Here is a 14312-nt window from a genome sequence, read left to right as displayed (position 1 = left end):
ATATATATATATATATATATATATATATATATATATATATATACATATGCATGTTTTATTTTCTACTTATGTGTCTGTTGGATACCTATACCAATAGGTTTCATATTTCATGATTGGCAAGAGAAAGTCCAAATATGCTCTGCTTTGAGTTCACAAAGATCCCATATTTCCTAAAGAGCAAGAAGGTGTGTAAAGTGTCTCAAATGTTGATGACCTTATTTCAAATTTTGATGGATGATCCAACAGTTTAACCTGGATCATGCCATGTTTCAATTTTGAGTTATAGAATAGAGAAAGAAGTCTGTCCAAACTGTTTAATCTTGGCAGACAACTAGTTCAGGTAGAGAAGAAAAGGCTCCCAACAGCTTAATCTGGGACCTTGGAAGAGATAAGGGTAGAAGTAGATAGAAAAAGCTAAAGAAAAAGCCGAAGAAAAGAAAAGGCAAGTAAGGGTCTGCAAGTCCAAATGCACCCTCCAAGAAGAAATAAAATGCTAGGCAAGTAGCTGGGTAGGTAGTTGGGGTTGCAGAAAGGATATCCCTATCATTGCAAGAATGGTGATGATGGGCAGCAAGGCAAAAGATTACAGCAGAAAGCATGACTAATTTCCTTCACTCCCCTCCAATTTCATTTCTAACATTCCCACTAGCCTGAGATTCATGGAAAAGACTAAGGTTTCATGCTGTTTCTTAATCTTTAAGAAGCCACATTTCTTGTCTAAAGATCTTTTCATTTTGATCTACTCTTGAAACCAAGCTTGTTTCATATAAACTCAATGGTTTCCACATCCACTTACCCCCTCCTCCATAACTAACACTAACCCTACTATATAAATCCCTTATATCACCTTTTTCCCTAATATTACTAACACCAAGGTGTATAAATCCCAGCATTATCTACATATTCTCCTTTTGGCATTATAGCCAAGTAAATGGTCTAAGGGGATTTCAGTCCACCTGGGACTGTGGTCAACCTTGTCTTGGATGTGCTCTGACCTCTGGTTATGAGCAGAAGTCCTGTCCCTCAACCCTCACCGTCTCTCTGCTGAAAACGCACAAAAACCCACTTTCCTATAGTCCTCCGCCCAATCATTAAATTGAATATTTTATTGCGCTGGCGGGCCCCCCCCCCCAAACATGCTCGACCAGTCGGAAGGCCCGCCAGCCGTCAGATCTCCGTTGCCCGGATCTAAAGGTGGGCGGTCATTTTCACTCCCCGACCTGCCGACCTTTAGCGTCCGGGGAAAGTGGTTTTGACCATCCCGTACAGGGGACGCGTGGCAGGCGGCGGGGTTGTTCGGAGCCCCCCTCCCCGTTACCGCCTTTGCCCAAAGGTGGTGCGGGGAACCCGCTTACCGCCACCCCTAATACCACTTTCCTCCCACGTCAGTTGCACGTCACCCTGACGTCACCTCGCCGGTACCCGCCCCAGCGTCCCGTGGCCCTCCACGCGGACCCGCCACTGTACCCGCCCGCCACCGTGTCCTGCCACCCTGGCGAACACCTCGGCCGCCACGTCACCTCCGTATCTGGGCCCCGCCATGACGTCATGCTGACGTCATCGGCGGAAAAGCGCCAAATGCACACTTTTGCCAAATTTAACGATTTAAACGACTAAATGAGTTGTTTTCGCTCATTTTCATGCGAAAGAGAAACTAGCCGTTGCCAACAGCTGCTGCGAAATCTCTCTCTCAGCCATCAAATTCGACAATCCGACCATTCAAAGTTCAGAACTTGACGGCACCAAGTCTCCACAACCCGGCCCGCGAGCTTCCAAGTCGATTTTCCAGGTATTTTGCCATTTCCTTCCACTTTGCCCATGAATTCCAATTCTCTATAGAATTCACCATTAAAGACTGGTAAATTCACTTAATTCAGCTCCACCTGAGCACCTAAACCAAACCCAAGCAACCTGCCCCATCCCTAAGCCACAATTTGACATTGGAGAAATCAGTTCGCGGGTTAAAACTGCAAAATTTGCCCCCGAGGTACTTGGCATTGTTCCCTTTTGCCAAGTACAGGCCGCCTGCACTCTTCCTAATAAATTATCATTGTCTCTGCAACGTCCCCTTAGGCAATCCACATCCCTGAGAATTTTACAGCACTTTACCAACCTGCTTACAATTTTACACTAGAAGAGGACATCACACTGTGTACAGTTTCCTGCTGCTTAAGTCTTCAAAGACTTATCAAACTATTACCTCTCCCTGCACACATACAAATTATATCATGGCAGCCTCTGCATCCTCTTCCCTCAGTGTTACTCCACTGAATCAAACCAATAAGGAACTGGAGGCCTTGCCATTTATTGACAAGGATTGTCTCATCAATGACTTTGAGGGAGACAGGGACTTTTTGAAGACCTTCACTACACTGAGGGAAGACCATAAGGAGGGACTTGGTACAGATGGAATGTGGGAGTCAAACCTGCCCTATTACTGTCTCCCAGCTGTGAATGTTTTCCCTGAAATCATTCACTTGTGTGCTCAAAACTATGATCTGGAGCACAGAGCTGTCAATACTCCATCAGGGAGGATCCTTTTTTATATAAATGTTGAGTCCATCAACAAGATGTTACAGTTTGATCAAACGGAGTTGCTAGTCCCTTTCTCCATGAGGTACTTGCTGGAAGCTGGTGACAAGATGACCAGTGAGGAGCTGCAAAAGGTCACCAGGAACTACATGAGAGCTGAGTGCCAGCCTACAGGGCCACCCCCTTATCTGCATGAACATTTCAATGACTCAGGCAGGCTGCTACTGGACATGATAGCCTATGTGCTAGGTTACCAAAACAGTAAGCATGTGGATCAAGCCATGCTCGTATTGCTGTCTGCTTACAGCCCACGTCAACCCCCTGCCCGAAAGTATAACTTTGCTAAGTTCATAGCCAATAGGATTCATGATCAATTGAGCAAAATGGACAGACAGGGGGTCTTCAGATACTCAGCTTACATCTACCACCTGTTCATGTTTTATCATTCTGAAGCTTTCCCATGCTACATCAGAAGGCTGGATAACAAAGGAGAGAGGAGATCTGTCATTTTCTGGACCTCAGTCTATCATGAAATCACAAATTCACCCTATACCTACTGTGAATTTGTTGACCAGTTTGTATACCCAGTCTCCTGCATGCTTATGAAGTCCCCTCCACCTAGAATATCTAATGAGATCAAGAAAGCTTTGCAGCTATCTAAGAAGTACAAAATAGGTGATTGGTACCTATATGAACACCATACTGTGTTCAGAATATATGGCTGTGAGCTCTGTCCATACAGGCTACCCAAGTATGTTCCTATGAGATTATTTGCCTTGGAGTATTATAGGCAATTGATTCAGTCAGACCTTACCCATTTCCACAGCTCCAAGAAAAAGGCACACCTTAACTTCAAAAATGAGTTGGGCCCTTTCATCATGAACAAGAAGGAAGGATGGGAATCTGCAGACCTGATCCTCAAGGACAAATATAAATTGTCATACAGTTTTCGATGGGTCCCTTATGACCCTCAAGGTTTCATCACTGCTAGGAGAACTAAGTACAGACTCCTAGGGATTAAACACTGCCACTACCCACACATAGAAAAGTATGCCAACTTACAAGAATGGCAGCTGGACACTCTAGTTGAGAGCTTAACTGAAGAAGAAAGAATGCTTAAAAATATGAAAGAACTCGAGAAGACTATTGACCTGGACTATGTGCTCCAGGTACCTTTCAGATTGCCTCAATCAGTGGGAGGAGGGACCTCAGTTACCAGGACAGCGCCGCAGACACTCTCTACAGCAGCACCAGGCTTAGATAAAGGAAAAGGAAAGATGGATGCAGAGGATGAAGCAAAAAAGGAACAGTCAGAGCAACAATCACAGCAAAAAGATCAGCAAACAGAACAACAAACAGAGCAGCAACAAGGACAAACTGTCCTGCCACAAACTGGGCTGCCAGAAACCCCCCTAATGCAAACACCGCCACCTCAAATTGAGCCATTAACTACCTCAGTTTTGCAGACCCCAGCACATGAAGAGAGGGGTACTAAAAGGCAAAGAGAAGAGTCCACTCCCCTCAGTGGATCCTCCCACCAGCCAGAAGCCAAAAGGCAAAGGGCAGATTCCCCAGAGGTGGAAGACATTACTGAAGATGTCTTAAATGATACAGCAAAGGACAGGGAAGGCAGCCAACATACAGGGACAAGCTCCTTTCAGCAGGAGCAGAATTTACAGCTTGGTTTGGAGGTGTCATCCTCTTCTCAGCAAAGCCAGAAGCTTAAAGGTGCTAAGGCTACCTTCAAACAAATCAAGGCAGCAAATGAGTTATTGAGGGCTGAGGTTTACAAACAGTTTATAGATGCCACTCCAGCCCAGCAGGAAAGGTTGATGTCGGTCTACGACTTCAAAGAGGAAAAAATGATATTCAGCCATTTCAAACCCAAGGGGCCGCACCCAATGACAACTGCAGATTTCATCAAAACAAGGGTGGAGGTCCTGGCCAAAGACATACATCCTATGGACCAAATTGAGCTCCACAAGCAGACTGGGGAGATGGTCTATGCCACCTTGGTAGAGAAGGCCACATTAGCTCATGAGCTGAAAGAATCTTTGAAGAACACAAACACTCAACTAGATTTTGAGAGGTTGTCCTCTAAGGCCAAGGACAATAGGATAAAATCTCTTGAAGAGATTATTGTTGATCTAGGGCATGACCCTAGTGATCCAACCGGGGTAAAAGCTCTCATGAAAAAAAAGGATGATGATCTAAATGCTATGAAGAAGAGGTTGAGGCTGTTACCTACAGAACACCCTCAGACAGCTGAATTGCAAAAAGAAAAGCAAGTTAATGAACAACTTGACCTCTTATTACAGCAAGATCAAAGGATCCAGCAACTAGAGAAAGAGTTGGAGGGAGCATTACAAGACAAACAGGGAGAATCTACACTCCAAGCTCCTCCAACAGATTCTACAACAGCAACAACTTCTGGGGCAGTAGTGGCCCCCACAACAGAAGCAGCAGGTACGACAGCAGCTCCAGATGCCCACCCCAGTGTAGAAGAATTGACCAAAGCTGTCAAGGCAATGGAGCTACAGGCGGATGAAATAAAGAAAGCAAAAGAAAAACTGGCAGAGATAGATGCCAAATATGATCAATCAAAGATAACGGTAGCAGAACAGGGCAGACAGATTAAGGCTCAAAAAGATAAAATAAAGGCCCTGGAGAAGGAGCTCAATCTGGAAAATACTATGGCAGAAATCAGAAGAATCTTGTGGAATAAAATTACCCAATCCATTATCAAACAGTGGAAATCCATTAAAACAATCCATGAGCATATGGATTTAATTGTACAAGCCCAGACAAATGTCCAGAGGGCCAAAACAGTGTTAGGAAACAGACCTGAGCAAGCTAGCCAATTGATAGAATTTTTGAACAGGCAAGACAAAGAGGAGCTGGCAGCCGTTGGAATCACCAACAGAACAGAGGCCATCCTCATGGCTAAAAAGGTGCTAACTCTCAGAGGTTATGTACAGACGGCAGAAAGAAAAAGTTATGAGATACAGACTGAAGTGGAAGATTATAAACTCAGAATGGGAATGCTACAAGCAAGAGGACTGCCTAGCCTGTTGAGCAGCACAGGAAAATTGATCAGCAGAGATCAATTTACAAACAGGATGGCCGCTCACATTGAAAATCAAATCACTGCATCCAGCAGTACTTCTGAGGAAACAGTTCCTCCAACAGGACAGAGCTTGTACACTAAGCTCGAAGGCTCATTTTTTATTGAAAATGAGGTAAATCATTTATTTGAAACTCCTCCTAGTTTTTTCAGATATACAGAGCTTGATGAGACTCTAATTAAAATTCGGAGGCATCAAATGCCTAAGGAAGACTGGTGGCAGGCCATGCTCCAAATTCTGCCACGGTAGTTTCAAGACATTCGGCCACTGCCAGCTCAGGTCACCAGAAGACAAGTGTAAAAAAGTTAATGTTTGAAAAGCACCCAAAAAGTGATTCATCACTAACGATGACAGCTGGCCACATTTTGAACAGCACGTCCCCAACCGACTCAGCAGCTCCCAAAGGCCAGAATATCTTCTGACAGAACATCAAGGCGCCTTTATTTTGTATTCAATGCTGTAATAAATTTCTGATAAAAATATCTCAAAAGTTGGTGAGAATATTAAGTCTGAGATAACTTAGAACTCAGATATTTTTGTAAAAAATCGAAGTATATATTCACCCCGCAGATAAGCTTAAGGGGTTGTTGTTATTTTCATTTTGGGAGATCTCACTTGCTGTAAAATTCTCAGAGAAATAATACAAAGGGTGAATGGAATTTCCAAAGCTTGGCGTACCTTGATGCATTGTGATGAATGGTGAATGTTGCAGGATTCCAGACTGTTTCATAAAACAATAAGTCTTTCTTAAATCTCTGTGTTACATGTTTTCGAGTCTTTTGTTCTCTTTTATTGTTTAAATGTTTTACACTTAATAGCAAAGTAGAAGAATAGTTCCAGGATTTAATCACTGATTACCCTGAACTCAATCTGAGCTATTATCCATGTTTTCTTCAGATACAGTGAATGAAGTGTAATTCTTAATTGCTGCACTTTAAAACTATATCTTTTGCAGTGATAGACATTCCCAGGGATTCAAGTTTGCTCCTGAGACATCTATCCGTTCCTCATACCTAGTTTGGTGGAAATACTTAAATACTTTAGTGAAAATTCTTAAATGCTCTCACTACTTGTTTCACCTGATCATGTTATAAATCAAAAATTTTGTTGTATGAAGCATCCAAATGGCCCTGTAAGTTTCACCAATTCACCCCAAGGTTCCTAGACACCTGCAGCCATAGACTCCATTGCCCAATGATATTTGACTCTTTGAATACTACATCACAAGACCTGAAAGAAACTCTTCAACCAAAAGATAAACAAAACCTGTGCATAATACCTAGCCTAAAACCCTATCATAACAGATACAAATCATAAAGAGAGAGCCCTCTCTGATCACAGTTTGGCTAGAAACAGTGATCCAAAGATTGGTTAGTGGTTACCCCGGCCGTATTCCCTTGGGAGTCATAGGGAACAACCTGGGTGTTAACATAATTGGCGACTCCGCTGGGGACTTCTTAAGATTTTTCAATTACTATCTATCTTCCAAAGCTACCATCAAGCCTGAAACTAGCCAAGAGGCCTTAGGACTGTTTCTGTAGCACAGGGACAGCTTTAGGGAAGAGCTAGTCAGGGAATCTTCATCCTAGCTCTGAAACATATATAGCCATTCCAAAATTTTCATCCAGTCCTTGCATATATAAACTTCTTGTACAAATTCAAAAGAATATTTAGAAGCTGGCTCCCAAAAGAAACCCAAGGCACACTAGGGCAAACCCTGACCCTAATCAACCCATCATTGTTGATAATCCAAATATCATTCCAAAGAACATAAGGAGACAGCAAAAGCAGGAGAAGCCTGCTGATTCAGATATAAGTTCAGATCAACCTATCCTCATTCCCACTCCTTGCAAAGTTCTTTTTCGGTCCACCCCTGGTTCCCCTAGTTCATCATCAACACCTCAAAGCCCTGCTCTCACATCTTCACCAACTGCACATACTCTTTCAACCAGTTCCCCGCTTGTTACCCATACCACTAACCCTGTTACACCAGTAATCCCTGCTGTTCCGTTTGTTCCTGTTAACCCCCTAAACTTCATAAACATGGCCAACAGGTATGCACCTCTGCAGATACCAGCTAATGCTCCAGCCCTACCCCAAGACTACCAAACCAAAATTTCATTTTTTGACTCCCATGGCCCTTTGACAGCTGTCCAGCATGCTAAGAAGATGCAAGACCACTTTGAGACCTATGAAATAGATGATAACAGTGTCAGGATGAGAATTTTTGTTCAAAGCTTAACTGGGGATGTTAGAACTTGGTTTAGATCCCTAAATGCAAACTCCATTGCAACCCCTGAGGACCTGTACCAAGAGTTTACCAATAGATGGGAGAAAAAGAAAGACCCACTCCACATACTTGGTGAATATGATACTATTAAGAGAGGTCCCCAAGAAACAGTTTTGGAATATTGTGCTAGGTTTAACAACGTATATAATGCTATTCCACAGAACTTAAGGCCTCCTCCTGGTTTGGCCCTATATAAATTCCCTGACGGTTTTGATCCTGATATGGCTTATCAGTTGAAAGAAAGAGATCCTCCAACCCTTGCAGATGCTCAAAGGGTTGCTGTCACAGTAGAGGCCAACCTAATTGCCAAAAGAAATAGGGCAAAGTTGGAGAAAAGGACTACCTTCAAAGAAGAACCCTCGGGTTTTGATCAGAAGCTAGATGCAATCCTAAATAGCATGAAGAGATTGGGTGAAAGAGTGGAATCAGTTGAGAGAAAATCATCATGGGAAGCATCACAAAGCAACCCTCCTAGAAATCCGAATTTTAGGAGAACTCAAAACCCAAATATAGGAAAGACAAGTGCTGACCAAGACATTAGACCCCCTTTTCAAGAAAACTATGCAGAAACTTCCACAGCCAATCAGCTCAATGAAGATCCTGAAATTAACTTAATGGGCCTGGATGGTAAAAGCCATGTTTTCTTAACGCAAGAGGACCATGAGGAGGATGAAATCAAAACATTCCAAACCAAGTCAGGAGAATCTTTTGACTTTAAACAAGGATATGATACTGCTGTCTATGAAGTCCATAAACAGTATAAACTGAGGAGTAGGACTGTGAATGTAAATCAGCCCGACAAGATAAAGGATAAACAGAGGTCTAAAGAAACCATGGTCACAGAACCTAATGACAAAATAAACTTGCCTGCAGAAGAAATTGTAGTTGAGGAGGTTACTGAACTACTGTCCCCACTACAACAGCCCATGGCAACTTCGTCCTCTCACCCTGATTCAAATTTTACCCCTCAAGACATGAGTAAAAGAGGCAGGTCTCAAAGTCAAGATGAAATCCAACAACAAGATTTAATGAACAAAGAAAAGACTGTTATCCGTGACTCTAAAACCCAAGTTGACAAACCTTTTGACCTAGGCACAGAGATTGGCAAGCTAAAAATAGCAATTCCTCTCTCAGAGCTAGCCAAGCATGACATCTATAAGCAACAGATCAAGAAATCCCTTCAACTCACTACTAGCAAAGATGATGTAAATGTGCTAGATGACACTCCAGAATTACTGTTTGGCCCAGAGGTAGATGGAAAAACAATAGTCACAGGGGTCTTACCTTTTTATGTCAGCCTGCATGTTCATGATAAAATACTGCATAATGCAATGTTCGACTCAGGTGCCTCTCACAACCTTATGCCAAAAGCAGTCATGGAAAGATTGAACTTGGATATAACAAGACCATACAAAGACCTGTTTTCTTTTGATTCTAGCCAAGTCAAATGTTTAGGCCTAATAAAAGATTTATGTGTGTCTCTGGTTCAATATCCCAACAAAACCATTCTAATGGATGTTGTAGTCGCTGATATCCCACCTAAATATGGGATGCTGTTATCGAGATCATGGGGAGCCAAGCTCCAAGGCTCCCTGCAATTAGATATGTCATATGCCACTATCTCTGTCTTTGGGCAACCAAAAAGACTTTACAGGGAAACACTCATGAAGTATATGGTCAGCAGTGAAGAAAAGCCTCAAAATTTTCCAATATATGCTGTCCATTCGGACATAGACTCCTTCATCCTCTTCAATGACAGCACAAGCATCTCAAACAATGACATTAGCACCGAAACACTCATACAACAACAAAACATTGATCAAACAAGTAGCACCTGCCAAACATCAATCAGCCCAACAATACACATTATCCCTCCTCTAGTTGTCAAAGATTGTCAAACAAGTGATGAAATTGTCCTAGAAAACGAATGGGAGAAGAAACCCCAACTCATGCTCACATTGCCATCCCATGAACAAGATTTTAAATCTCCTGTCCAGCAGGATATCCTGTGGGTCCTAGAATTTGATGGCTCAGTTAACAAGTTGGGGGCAGGAGCTGGAATTTGGATACATAACAAAGAGAAAGGCTATGCAGAAGGCAGGGCTTATAGATTAAATTTTAGATGCACTAATAACATGGCAGAATATGAAGCTCTGTTACTAGGTCTCAAACTAGCAAAGTCATTACAAGCTCCTAGGATCTCCATCATGGGAGACTCTGATCTAGTAATTCAACAAGTGAAAGGAAGTTTTGTCACCAATGACAAAAGATTGAGGTCCTACAGGTCTGCTGTAATTGAAATATTGGAGACCTTCTCTGAGTTTGTTATCACAAAAATTTCAAGGGGCCACAATCTCCATGCACACAGCTTGGCAACATTTGCCAGCACCTTCAAATTCCCATTAGAACCCAATAACTGTTTCACAGCCGAGGTCAAATACAGACCCTCCATTCCAAACAATGTCAAAGAATGGCAAGTATTTGAGGATGACATGCAAATAAACAATTTCTTAACTTTGCAACAAGAGTTCACAGGATTAAATATTGACAATGATGGAGCAAGTCAATCACAAATACTTGAATCAGCAAGTCAATCACAAATACTTGATGGAGCAAGTCCATCACAAATACAGTTTCAACAGTCTGCTCACCCAATGTCACCTAGAACAGCAAAACAATTACTGAGTCCAACCATTTTCAACAATGAAAACATTCAGCAAATTCACCAAATTGACTGTGAAGAGATGAGCAGAGCTGAAGCTGAAATCATACAACTCAAAGACAATTTTCTTCCAGTAGGCCTTACCCCATTAGAAGACATTTTTGATTCAAATGACGTCCCCAGGAAGCCAAAGATGCAGCCATTAGATGCAGCAGTTGAAGAATGCAACATTGGTACTATTGACAAGCCTAAAATAATAAAACTATCTGCTTCTTTGCCCCCTGATCAAAAACCCAAATACATTGACCTCTTTAAAGAGTTTCAAGATGTTTTTGCTTGGGGTTATGAGGATCTAAAGTCTTATGATACTTCTGTCATCCAGCACACCATTCCCCTCAAGCCTAATCAAAAACCATTCAAACAGAAATTGAGAAGGATCAATCCTGTACTCCTTCCTTCCATTGAAAAGGAATTGCAAAAAATGTTCAAAGCTGGCATCATAGCACCAATCAGATTCTCTGAATGGATTTCCAACTTAGTCCCTACAAGGAAAAAGACTGGTGAGATTAGACTTTGTGTAGACTTAAGGAATTTGAATCAAGTATCACTCAAAGATAACTACCCTTTACCCAAAATGGATCACATTCTCCAAAGAGTAGTAGGGGCTACAAGGATATCATTGCTTGATGGGTTCTCAGGCTTTAATCAAATCCTAGTACACCCTGATGATCAAGACAAAACTGCATTTACAACCCCATGGGGAACTTTCAAGTATGTAAAAATGCCCTTCGGATTGAAAAACGCAGGGGCAACGTTTCAAAGAGCAATGGACATTGCTTTTGCAAAAGAGATTCATGACTTCTTGGTCATTTACTTAGATGATCTTACACCCTTTTCAAAATCTGACCAAGAACATCTGAAACATTTGAGACAGATTTTCCTAACATGCAGGAAATATGGTATTTCTTTAAATCCCAAGAAGTCATTATTTGGCTTGGAAGAAGGGAAACTCTTAGGACACATTATTTCAAAAGATGGCATAAGAATTGATCCAGACAGGATACAAGCTATCCTACAAATGCCTCACCCAAGGAATGTCAAGGAATTGCAAGGATTCTTAGGGAAAATCAACTTTTTAAGAAGGTTTATCCCAAATTTAGCAGAATTAATCAGATTACTAAACAATATGCTAAAGAAAGATTCAAAGGTCAAATGGACTGTTGAAACAAAACAAGCCTTTGAAAGTATAAAATTGGCCTTGACTCGAACCCCAGTGTTAACTAATCCTCAGTTTGACAGAGACTTTATCATTTTCTCTTTTGCCTCCCAGCATACTATTGCTGCTGTTTTATTACAGAAAGATGACCAAGGGAATGAGAAGCCTGTTGCCTTTTTCAGCAGAGCTCTCAGAGATGCCCCTCTAAAGTACCAAATAATGGAGAAACAAGCCTATGCTTTGATCAAAGCTATTAAAGACTTTAGGATTTACATCCTTTACTCCCATGTTGTGGCTTATGTACCAAGTCCTATTGTCAAAGACATTCTTACCCAAGAAAACTTAGAGGGTAGGAGAGGAAAATGGATTGCCAATATACTAGAATTTGACATTGAAATAAAGCCTACAAAGCTGATAAAAGGGCAAGGTTTGGCCAAATTAATGACAGAAGCAAATTTCCAAGCCTTAGATATCAACCAACTGGACAGTGAAACAGAGCTGGCGACTCCAAAGATCAATGTAGCCTTTGAACAATCTCCTTGGTACTCTGATATCTGCTATGTGTTACAAAACCTGTGTGCTCCCCCAGGACTGTCCAGAACTAAGTGTAGGTTCCTAAAAATGAAAACATCTAGATTTTGTGTGATAGATGGAAATTTACTTTGGAAAAACCATGAAGGTATACTGCTGCACTGTCTAATAGAGAATGAAACTAACAATATCATGCAAGATCTCCATGCTGGGGACTGTGGTGGACATTTGTACTGGAAGTCCACTGTGGACAAGATATTGAGGGCTGGTTATTACTGGCCCACCATGTTCTCTGATGTGAAGAAATTCACAGCCTCATGCCACAAATGCCAACTGTTTGAAGGCAAAAGACAGTTGCTGCCACTTCCCTTAAGACCCATTGCAACGGAGAGACCTTTCCAACAATGGGGCTTGGATTTCGTTGGGGAAATTCATCCTTCATCTTCAGGGCAACACAGATGGATTTTAACAGCAACAGACTACTTCACCAAGTGGATTGAAGCTGCCCCATGCAGACAAGCAAATGATTCAGTAATCATTCAGTTCTTGGAAAACAATATACTGGCTAGATTTGGCTGCCCTGATAAGATAATTACAGACAACGCTGCTGCGTTCAGATCCAAAAAGATGGTGAACTTCTGCCACAAATTTCACATTACTTTGGGCCATTCTACTGCTTACTATCCTCAAGGAAATGGCCTTGCTGAATCATCAAACAAAAGTTTAATAAATATCATAAAGAAAGTGCTGGAAGAGAACAAAAAGAACTGGCATAAGAAACTAGTAAATGCTTTATGGGCAGATAGACTAACAACAAAAAGATCAATTGGGACCAGCCCATATGAGTTAGTCTATGGACTAGAGGCCAAGTTTCCATCATCACTAGGAGTGCCTGTTATGAAGCTTCTGCAAGAAAGTCAAGCAGAGCCAAATGATATGCAAAGGAGGATCAATCAGATAATCTGTTTACAGCAAACTAGAGAACAAGTTTTCAGCAGAGTGCAGATATTACAAGAAAAATTAAAAAGGGCCTTTGATAGAAGAACCAAAGCAGAAGACTTCAATGTGGGAGACAAAGTTTTGAAGTGGGATGCAAGAAGAGAAGAGAAAGGAAAACATGGAAAATTTGATTCTTTATGGAGAGGACCATTTGCTGTCCAAGCAGTGCAAGGTAACAACACTTACTTCCTCAAGACTCTGACTGAAACTGACTTGGATGAAGGGCCTGTCAATGGCAGGATGCTGAAGCATTATTTTGACTGTTTCCCATGATTGCAACATCAGGTTCCCTTGTATATATGCAGATGTACATATTATTTCTATTTAGATTGTAAAAATGCAGTTTCCTAAGCAATTCACCAAACAGCAAGAGGCAAATAGAATCAGAGGTCTTCCAAGTAAGAAGCATACAATTTTGACACATTAATGCAGTAAAGTTCAAAGATTGGTATGGGCAGCTAAAGAGCAAGGCAATCTGACCTGCTGTTCTTGGTCTTTCAAAAGAAAAACCATCCCCATGTGGAGCCACTGTTGGATACCTATACCAATAGGTTTCATATTTCATGATTGGCAAGAGAAAGTCCAAATATGCTCTGCTTTGAGTTCACAAAGATCCCATATTTCCTAAAGAGCAAGAAGGTGTGTAAAGTGTCTCAAATGTTGATGACCTTATTTCAAATTTTGATGGATGATCCAACAGTTTAACCTGGATCATGCCATGTTTCAATTTTGAGTTATAGAATAGAGAAAGAAGTCTGTCCAAACTGTTTAATCTTGGCAGACAACTAGTTCAGGTAGAGAAGAAAAGGCTCCCAACAGCTTAATCTGGGACCTTGGAAGAGATAAGGGTAGAAGTAGATAGAAAAAGCTAAAGAAAAAGCCGAAGAAAAGAAAAGGCAAGTAAGGGTCTGCAAGTCCAAATGCACCCTCCAAGAAGAAATAAAATGCTAGGCAAGT

The sequence above is a fragment of the Pinus tabuliformis genome, chromosome 2_2, assembly GCF_031772625.1.
Source record: "Pinus tabuliformis cultivar Carrire ecotype Pingquan chromosome 2_2, CPIR1, whole genome shotgun sequence".
NCBI classification, from domain to species: domain Eukaryota; kingdom Viridiplantae; phylum Streptophyta; class Pinopsida; order Pinales; family Pinaceae; genus Pinus; species Pinus tabuliformis.
The sequence above is the reverse complement of the archived record's forward strand: the minus strand, read 5'-3'. Positions refer to the sequence as shown.